A 10,429-nucleotide genomic window follows, 5' to 3' on the forward strand; every position below is an offset into this window, starting at 1 on the left:
GAGAGAGAGAAAGAGAGAGAGATGAACAAACTGGTCGAGTAGAAGGTGCCAAGCTAGAAAGAGACGGCTAGATGATTGGCGACAGCGTGGGAGGTTCGGTAGACGATTTCTGGAGGGGATAGAGAGCTGGATAGCGAAGGATAGCGATAGAGAAAGAGTAGCAGCTACCTAGACTCTTATTGCGAGTCTGTTGAATAAGAGTGAAAGAGACAGAGAATCAAGGTAGAGAGTCCGCTCGTTTCCTAATTTCTGATACGAATCGCCCTGGATGCGAAGAAACCAAAGGTTTTCCTCATTGTTTCTAAGAGTAACCTTGAGTAACTTCATTCTCCGATGGTGAAAGAAATGGACTTTGTGAGTGTTTTGGAAATAGGGAGGATAAGTTTAACCCCACGACGCTTTCGCGATGCAATACCACTTGAGGCAATAAGGCTAAATTAAACCCGAACTAAAGTGCCTTGCGCCGATTCGAACTGTCCAACCCCTATGTGTAAATGGGGCTAGATTGTTTTTTCGTCTATTCTTTTTAGGGGGGTGGTAGATACCATTAGTGGGTTTTTGCGTTTTCCTTTTCTTCGGCATTTTATGGTTTTCAGGAAAATAAGTCGCTCACCTCCAAACGGCATAGTTTGGAATGGTTGCCAGTGGTTGGTGGTAACGGAATGCGAAGTGGATAGCCTAATTTATTGGAGCTGCTATAAATTCATAGTGGTCTACTCGAGGCAAATGTAATTGTATTTCGGAAGGGAAAAAAATTCTTTGGGGATGACAGTGGTTTCATGTTTTAGGAGGTTAGGTTTTTTTTAGGGGGATCTGTTTCTTTGTGTATGTGGTATATTAAAAAATATTACGTAGGAACATATCATATGGGATATGGAATGTTTATGATTTAATGAATTCCACTTTAATGGAACTTGACTTAAAAATGTTTCCTTTCTTTCGAACGATCATAGAAATAGTAACGATATAAAAATTAGTGATTTAAAAAAACTTGATCTTTTAGATATCCTATTGCTTTTTGCTATCTTTTATCATATTTTCGGAAACTTTTTGGTGGGCCGTTCGCATGTTTATCTCTCTTTCCATCTCTCTCTCTCTCTCTCTCTCTCTTTCTCTCTCACTCTCTTTCCTATTCCCCTTGCTTCTCATTCTATCTCCTTCCTTCTCTCTACTTTCTGTCACCTTCTGGATTTGATTGAATTTTTTCCCGAGAAAGAAATGTTTCCACCAAATGAATCCGTCGAAATATTGCATTCCGACAAGCACGATCCAATTTTTCGTTTAATAAAAGAGACCTACTGTCTGTCTGTCTTTCTCTCTCTTTCTCACTCTCTCTTTCTCTGTTTCTCGTTGGTTTCTTCTTTCTCCAAGGCTCTGAAAGAGGACTGCTTCTTTTCTACCTTGTAACCGATAACCCTTAGCTTCTTACTCCGCTACTCATTTTTCTTCATAGCTATAGAGGCAAAATACCGTTCATAAATCTTAATCCATCTAATGATTTTGTTTTGATAAGTAAGAAATAGAAAGGCTATATAAAATAAAGGATATATAAAATGGATAAAGGAAACTTGAACATGTAAAAGATATTACAAAAATTGGATTCATTTACATTTGTGCAAATACAATATCAAGATACAAATAAATAAAAAAATATAATAGCTATAAAATAAACGTTACAGGTAATTACGTACAAATGAGATAAAATTTCCAGAGCTGAATAATCGAAGAGAAAGAGCTCGCGTACGAGAGTGCAAAGCGTACAAATACACTTCTGCTATATCCCAGTTCCCCTATAAAAAAAAATGAACACAAGGAAAACAGACTTTACAACGACGCGGGAAACGATTTTGTACGAATAAAATTCAAATGGGATGGCGAGCAAGCAAACGCGAGAGAAATAATTTCTGTAAAATTATTAATAATCACGACGCGATCTCTCCCACCTCCAACGCGTAGGGGTGGTATTTCACATATAAAAAAAAAAGGAAAAAAAAGAAAAAAAATTCCATAGCGATCGAGAGCCGTTCGCATCGCACGATACCGGTCGACTCATCGCCACGATGAGACTTGTAATTAAAAAATTAATTAAACGAAATCTCGATCGGGGATGATTTTTTGGTGCATATTGCGATCGTCATTGTGTGTACACTCGTACCACGTATCATCCGGGGTCATTATGGCGGTTGAGTTTCGACGATTTTACCCCTGCCCCCTCCTCCCCTATTCTTCCTCTTTCTCTCTTTTTTTTGTCTACTCTCTCACTTTGTCCTCCATCGTACTCAATGTATATATATACATATATACAGATGTATGTATGCGTACGCAATTGCACATCGTCGATTTATTCGATCCTTCCATGAAATGATCACAACGCTCTCTTCCTCTTTGTCTCTCTCACTTTTTCTCTCGATTTTTTATTCGACCAATACCCATTTCATCGTCTGTTTGCGTTTTATGTATAAAACATAAAGTGAATAGTAATATTTGGCGGGGTTACATACAAATGGCTACGTTCTTTTCTCATTAAAACTATGGGACTAATTAGCTGATGATACTGTTTTAATCAGTTTTTTGAATATATGACCTCAATATCAAAGAACAAAGTCTTACGATAATTCGAAATACAAGTCAGTTACTATTTCAAATAAAACATATTTAATATATTTAAGATTCATTGATTATAAATTCAATCGATGTAATCCTGTAAATTTGATCTAAATCATTAGTTTTAATTAGGCGAGATTTAATTTATTATATTAATTATTCGAATATTTAATCAAAGAAAAATCTAACGATAGAAACAATGATTAAACGACAGACGAAAGGGCGTAAAAACAAGAGAGAAAGAGGAGAAAAAGAGAGAGAACAAGAGAGAGAGAGAGAGAGAGAGAAAGAGAGAGAAAGATAGTCGCGTGCTCGCACGTATCTCGATGTTTTAATCTCACCGGCTCGGATTTCCGGCTCTACAAAGGGATAACTCACCCTCGGAACTTTAACCCCACCCTATCCACCAGTCCATGGGGGAATTTTCACTTTGGCCGGAGTTGCGACGATGGTGATTTACTTAATGAGGACTGTGAAAGAAAAGAGAGAGAGAGAAAGAGAGAGAAAGGAAGAGAGGAAGATGGAAGAGTTAAGGAATCGAGTCGAGGTACGCATTGTCTTCCTTACAAACAGTGGAGGGTGAGAGAAAGTGTGTCGAAAAACAATGGGGGTTGCGTTGTACCCTTGCGAGCAAAAGACAGAAAGAGAAAGAGAGCCAAAGTCAAACCAGCCCTCACTCTCCATCGTCTTCATGAAAACGTGACCCAGTATAATTCTTACGGCGTGTAGGTACGACCTTTGAGTTACCCGGAAAGAAAACTCACCCCCTCGAGAACTACTCTCTTTCTCTCTTCCTCTGTATTCTTCGGGGAGAAGAGGCTTGCTGGTAGTAGTGCTGGCGATTCTCTGCATCTCTTCGTAAGAAGACAATAACTTTTTACCATTTTGTTTACTTCCCTTCCGACAGTTCCTTCCTTCTCGAGCTAACCCCTTCCATTCGATCGCTTTGTATTTAGCAATTTTGAGAAATCTTGTCTCAGCAGGAAAGATTCCGAACTTGTAAATTCAAATCTCAATGAAGATCTCTTTAGAAATATCGAATACGACGTTAATCAGTAAGGAATAATTAGTGATTCTATTATAGAAAGAATGGACTTATTAGGTTTTTCAATAGTTTTAGGAAATGGTGAGAGAATGGAAACGAGTGTTTTTTATCTATCAAGCAAAGAAGAAGCGATATATATATTTAAGAAAACGACAATAATATCTTTCAAGATTTAATCGAAGAAGCCTTTCTACGTCTGGTCCTACTCTATTGGCAAACAGTACGAAGTGACAAATTTTTCTCGGCATACCTAATGCAATTTCGCTAAAACCCGCATAACGTGAATCCCCGAATTCAACTAACGCGGAAGTCTAAAGTCTTCCTTTCTTCCTAACTTGTGCCAGTTATTGAAAGTTTGTCCAGCAGAATGCACTACATTGTAAACAATTCCGAATAGTAAGAATTAGAACAGAAGGTAGGATCGTCGGTACCAAGTAGCACGGATCAATTTATTCCTTGATTTATGTTTCTTTAAAGACCCTCATGCTACACCCCCTCCCTCCCACTTCTTTCTCTCCTCCACCCTCCTCATCGTTATTTACGACATGTCGTGATAGCATGTCCGCGTGCCGTGGTTAGGATTAACGTCATGCCCTTAATTCATCGCCGAAGCATAGCTTTGTTTCTCCCTCGAAGACCTTTTTAACTATTCAGGTGTACCTACCACCCAACCCCACCCATCACCACCAACGACCTTTTCTTTCAAGAATAATGTCCTACCTTGTAGTTTCCTTGGGAACAAAAAGTACAGTAACGAGGAAGAACTCTACTTAAAATGCTGTAAGACGGAAGTATTCTATCGCGTTTTATTATATCAATATATTTTCGTTGCGTGCTATAACGTCGTATAGTTTCGATGTGTTATTTAGAAAGATATCAGGAAGCTATCAATCTAAATTCGAAAACAATAATATATTAAAAGATATTAGCGTTATTAAAAATCTGTTAGTCAGGTCACAATATCAGATATTTATATCAGGTGTATCATCATCGAGTTCACCATCAATAACTAGTTGCGACCTGTTCTTCGATCATTAACAACCTACACTCGTAAAAATCAAAAGAGACGCAGTTAAAAAGAAAAAGGAAAACAAAGACAAAAATAAAAGGATAGATATAAAAGCAGAGTGAAAAAGAGAAACTCTTGTATGCGATTCATTGGCTCGCGAACGATCCTCGCGAAAGAGATGCGTACTCGCTCGCTAGCTCGCGTCGACGGCTTTCCCTACGTTTCGAGCTCGTTCGAGAGTGTCTTTCGAAGGGTTGTAGAACATTCCCACTAAAATATAAAGTGGCTTTCGGGGTGGCATAGCAATGGGGTGCCTATCGCATGCATTCAGCTGGGGAGGAAAGGTAGGAGGAGGGAGGGCTATTGATCGAGTGTAGAGCCCAGTCAACCCTCTCACTGTTCGCCTATACCTACACGTAAATCTTGTATATAATATCATATGTGTAAGTGTGTAAGCACTTGCATGCGTTGCCTACACATCTTTGTGTCTGTGTTGTGTGTATCTATGCCTCTTGCGGTTTGTATGTACAAACGAATGCCTTGGGATAAAGGCTTAATTTCGAACTTTTGTCTGCTCGCACATTAAGAGCGCAACTTTTTGTTTTACGTGTTGCTCTCTTTATAAAGTTTTCTTTACCCGAAAAAGAATATTCCTCTATGATCATCTCTTAAGAGTTAACAAAAAATTTATCTTTTATATTTTAAAAACTCTATTATTTGCCGTCTTGTATTTAATATTAGGTATTAACAAGTACAATTTTTTTCTATAGATAGATAAGTGATCAAATCATGTAAATATAACGGCAGCTCGTCTGTCAAATTATTAGTTTCGAACATTTACGTTTAATATGCCTAAATCAGATATTGATATAGTTTACTTGTCAAATAAACTTAATTATCAATTATCTATAATATTACTTATTATTGATAATTCATGGAATAGCGATGACATGTATAGTCTGTAATTGTAAATAGATTTGGTAATTTACAATATTATAGAAGAAATAATGCTGTTCGTATAACGACTTTATTTTGTTTATAACTTTATCTAATATGCCTAAAACTAACACTTTGCTCAACGAATCTAATTTTTCAACGTTATTGTCCCTTTTAGGGAATCTAAATATACAAATGGACAACTTTAGCGTTTAGATATTATTTGAAATTGTTTGAAGATACGACAATTTGAATGGCGATTTTTGTGAGGGAACAATTTATTACGCGACGACATAACGAATCTGTGCAGGCACGGAAGCAAGTTGCAAACGCGAGAGAGAAGGACGAGGAAGGTTGGAGGGTAATGAAATTGCACTCATCGTGTGAAATTTAATATTAATCTCGGATGTAATATGAGATGATGCAGCGGTGCTCAAGCGTCGCGAAAACAAGTTCCAGCTTTGTGAAGCTTGTTGATGGACGAGGAACGAACGGGTCGATTCGTTTATCCCATTAACGTTCAAATGGCAATCTGTAAAGCAATTATTGCGTGATCGTATTGCTTAATTATTACCATCCGTTGCTATTTGATCACCATTGAAGCGTACTGTCATTTTCTGATAATAGTAGGAGTAATTATTACGTAGAAAAGCTAATATTTCTTTTAAATAAATTCATCGCAAATAAATAACTGTAAATATTGTTCTTACTATAAGGATGTTACAGGTTCAAATGTTTTTTTGTTCTATGAAAATATTCGCAAGTTAAAATTTGGCACGTAAATTTGCATCAAATCGTCGGATATGCATTACCTCTTCTTTTAATGTAAAAAGAAAGCAAGTTGGGCACCATCGCCGCGTTCAAATGATAAGCGTCCGTTAAAATATTAATACTCGACTTTTAATGAGAGCTGCTCATCTTCTCCCTTATAGAGTGCCACTGCCCTCTACCCTTCCCGCTTATCATTCTCTCGTCCTTCGACCTTCTCCCTTCCAGTTTTCTCCAATAAACGCTACGCGAAGAATCTTGAGTCGTGACTTTCTTGTCTCATATTTTCTTTGTACGTGGATGTCATCGGCCGATGGAAGATAAGTACGATAAAAAAAATATCAGAGATTCGTACAATTTTCTTTGTATATGTTCGATTAAATTCTTAGTCCATCTATGGTTACTTCAAGGAATGATTTCAACGTGGATTATATTAGAAAAATTATTGTTATAACTACGCGCGATCGAAAGATATTTAAACGTTTTATAGGCCTTGGCATATCGTAAGAAACACGACAAGCAAAGATTAATATGTGTCACATATAACCAATTAAATCGACTTTCTTGTAAAAGTCCCTTAAAAAGTAGTATCCATCAATCAAGCTTCGTATGAAACACGAACATACTTTCACGAAAATTTTGAAATCCATGAGATCGAAGGAAGACCTTTACAATCTGCAAAATCACCATGAAAGGAAAGAAGACAGAGAAAGAAATAAAGAAATAAAGAAATACAGAAATAAAGAAATAAAAAGAGAGAGAGAGAGAGAATGTCCTTGTTGATAGAATCTCAACAGTCTCGAGAGAGGTTTCGGACGATGTGATAATGCGCTCCATCGAATGATCCAGGCATATCCTGTATCTTTGTTCCGCGCACGTTCAAGGACTGTGCGCGACTATGCTATACACAACATATATATATATATATACATATATATATATATATATGCACACACCATCACACACACACACACATACCATACACTCATATACATATATATACATATATATGTACTATACTCGCATTCTTCCTTCTCTTCTCCTTTCTCCTCACTCTCTCTCTTTTTCTCGCTCCCTCTCTCTCTCTTTGTTCGCGTGTAGAGCTGCCGCCACCGGCATAGCCATCACCAGTGGCGGCATCGTCGCCAACTGTTAGTCCTGTGCCACCTTCTAGCACACTCTGCACGCCTGATTATGCCAGGACGTTTCCGCGCCTTCTTGGCTCGCCGCTGGCGCCGACTCCATAAATCCCCCTTTTCGTAGGGATGCTCAATAATACTTTCTCTACGTGCATCATCTTGTAAATTATACCTAAACTCAATACTGCTATTGAACGTTTTCCTGATTTTTCTTTTTATATTTTTTAGTTTTTATTCTTTCTTGTTTGGAACATTCACTATTTTTCGAAATGAAGGAAATTAATTGTTTGCAATATTTTAATATTTTGATATATAACGTGACAAGTTAGACATTTATTTGTTGTAGGACCACGATCGATTAAAATTTTCTACATTAACGATATTTTTTTATTCGCATCACCTGTGAAAGGCATTAAATTTTCCGCATACATTCGCTATAACGGTCAATGATAACTGCTTGTTTTCATCCATTTATCACGCATATCGTATAAATGCAAACACACTACGAAACTCATCAATCACGTTTTTAATTAGATCTTAAAATTATTATTAGCGATAATTATACTTTTAAATACATAATATCTAGTTATAAGTTATATGAGCATAAGGAAATGCGTGAACGGAAATGAAATAAGAATTCTGCGAAAAAAAAACGATTGGTTATAATACTTAGAAAATATTAAGGTAACATATATAACTCTACTCCACAATATTAGATAAAATCAATAAAGTAGAACCGCATTTCAATTAATCTGTATTCTAAAGTAAATAACAATTTCAAACTTACAGCTTTTAAGTCTTCTATTTATCTATTGACCATACGAATTTAGTAGTTAATTTTAGTCGTAATTTATCAAAAGCAAAGTTTGCAATCGGAGATCGGTGACATGGTTAAATATGCGCGAACAGACAATGCAGCAATGTATTGAGTAACGAACGATTAACTGCGAAGCATGTTTTTAGAAAATGAGGTTGTGAAAAAATCAATTAAATTACAATTAAAATTAAAGTGACTCGATTAATGTCACCTTCTCTCGATATATACTTTTTACACATTTCCTACAAATGGCGAAGAGCTGACTTTTGTGATATATTACATTAATTAACATACTCTTAATAAAATGATCTAATGAATACTTTAATAAGATGATCTCATTTCTTATTGATATCGTAAATGTCTCGATGCTTGTAAACGTAACATTAAAAAAAAGCACGAGTATCTATACGTTAAAGAGCGAGTAGTGTGAGAGAGAGAGAGAGAGAGAGAGAGAGAGAGAGAGAGAGAAATACACAACCTATATACGCTACAATCGCACGCGCATTGACATACACACACGCGTACGGACACAGACAGGAACACGTTCTGTATATTACAGACAAGATAGGTCGAACAATGGCTTCCATTACGGCTAAAGGCTGCCTGAGTTAATGGGCAAATTGTCTGCTAAGTCATTTAAAGGCCTAAGCTCGCCGTACGAGAAGCTTGGTTCCAACCTCTTTACGCGGTTTGCTGACAATCGATGCAATTAGATCGATGCCTTCTCATTAATGTCTAATACGATCGTTAAGAAAAATCTAATCGAACTCGAAGACAATGACGATGTCTTTGAGAGAAAATTTTCTATTTTCCTTCATCGTGTTATTAACTATCTTCCTTCCTTTCTCTATTTTGATTTCGCTGATTTTTTTATGTTACTGACAATAGCGTTTGTATGTATGTATAATATACTAAGATTACCAGGAAATTTACGTAAACTATTTCTTATTTTCTTCTTACCTAATTCTTAATATTAATAACCTTGTTCTCTTCTATAAAAACGAAAACAATATGTGAAAGATATGTATGTTTACATACAGCGCGAGAACTTGCCGATATGTGACGCATACAAACAAGGACGTTATAACCTTGGCTAAAACCTTTTAAATCGCTTAATAATATATAACTGCGTAACTTTCTAAAATATAATCGAGGAAATTCTAAATCCTTTCCTTATAGATATTCGCTAAATCTTATTAGAAAATAATTGTTAATGGATGGTACTTACATCAGCTTAGAAGATCCTTTCGTTTTGGCTGGAGACTTGCCGACTTGAAAGATCCAGAGTTCCTTATGACACGTCGTCCTTAAACGTTCGATCGTTTTTCCCTATTCGTTTAAATTCTTCTGCGTCTTTCTGTTTTATATTAGTCCTTTTCACAATACACCACTTATGACGACACGCTATGAGAGCACGTGGTCGATTGCAACCAATCACCGGCACGCTTCGGACGAAGGAGCCCGCCTTTTTTACGAAGCTTTCGAAAAATACGACTTATAAATTTTTTCAATTTCAAACATAGAACGAAAAGAACAACATTGATCCCAGAAAACAAAAGCCAATGGTATTTACGATCTCTTAAGTTAGATCGATTAATCTACGAGTGATCACGTTCATCTTTGTATATATATATACATATATATTTTAACATGTACGTATATGTATTCGACGAAGGAGATACGAGTATATACGAATCACATTTATACTAAACAATTCGTGGTAAATAGCAAGAAAGAAGAGAATAAATACACATGACTCCGCACGATGCCAGCTCGCGGCTAACTGACGTCGAGAGAATCGAGGAGCCGGGCGTGCGCCTCTCTCATATCCCCAGGGACCGACTGACTCGAGCCACGAGTGCGCAAAGGGCGAACTCTCGCTCTCGTTTTCTCTTCTTCTGCTTTCCCTTTAATACTAATCTTTCTCTCTTTCGCTTTCTGACTTTATTATTGAGTTTATCTTTAAGAGAATAATATTTTGATTCTTCTTTGTTTTCGATCGTTCGAGCGTTAAATTGGAAACTAGATATATAAATAAGCAATAAGTTTAAAAATCGTTAAGAAAAAATAAGGGGAAAAATTGTTGAACGTCGAAGAAACGTGTTCTCTCG

At 36.6% G+C, this 10,429-nt stretch overlaps 1 protein-coding gene across 1 annotated transcript in view; it reads right to left on the bottom strand.

Moving 5' to 3' along the window:
- The window catches only part of LOC122632951 (thyroid receptor-interacting protein 6), a 217,738-nt gene extending 207,648 nt beyond the window's left edge, over window positions 1-10,090 (bottom strand). Inside the window, exon 1 of the mRNA XM_043820284.1 lies at window positions 9,547-10,090. The gene's annotated coding sequence lies outside the window, so the exon portion shown is untranslated. The remainder of the gene's footprint in view (window positions 1-9,546) is intronic.
- Between the last annotated feature and the right edge of the window lie 339 nt (window positions 10,091-10,429).

Source organism: Vespula pensylvanica, chromosome 11, assembly GCF_014466175.1.
Source record: "Vespula pensylvanica isolate Volc-1 chromosome 11, ASM1446617v1, whole genome shotgun sequence".
Lineage (NCBI taxonomy): Eukaryota > Metazoa > Arthropoda > Insecta > Hymenoptera > Vespidae > Vespula > Vespula pensylvanica.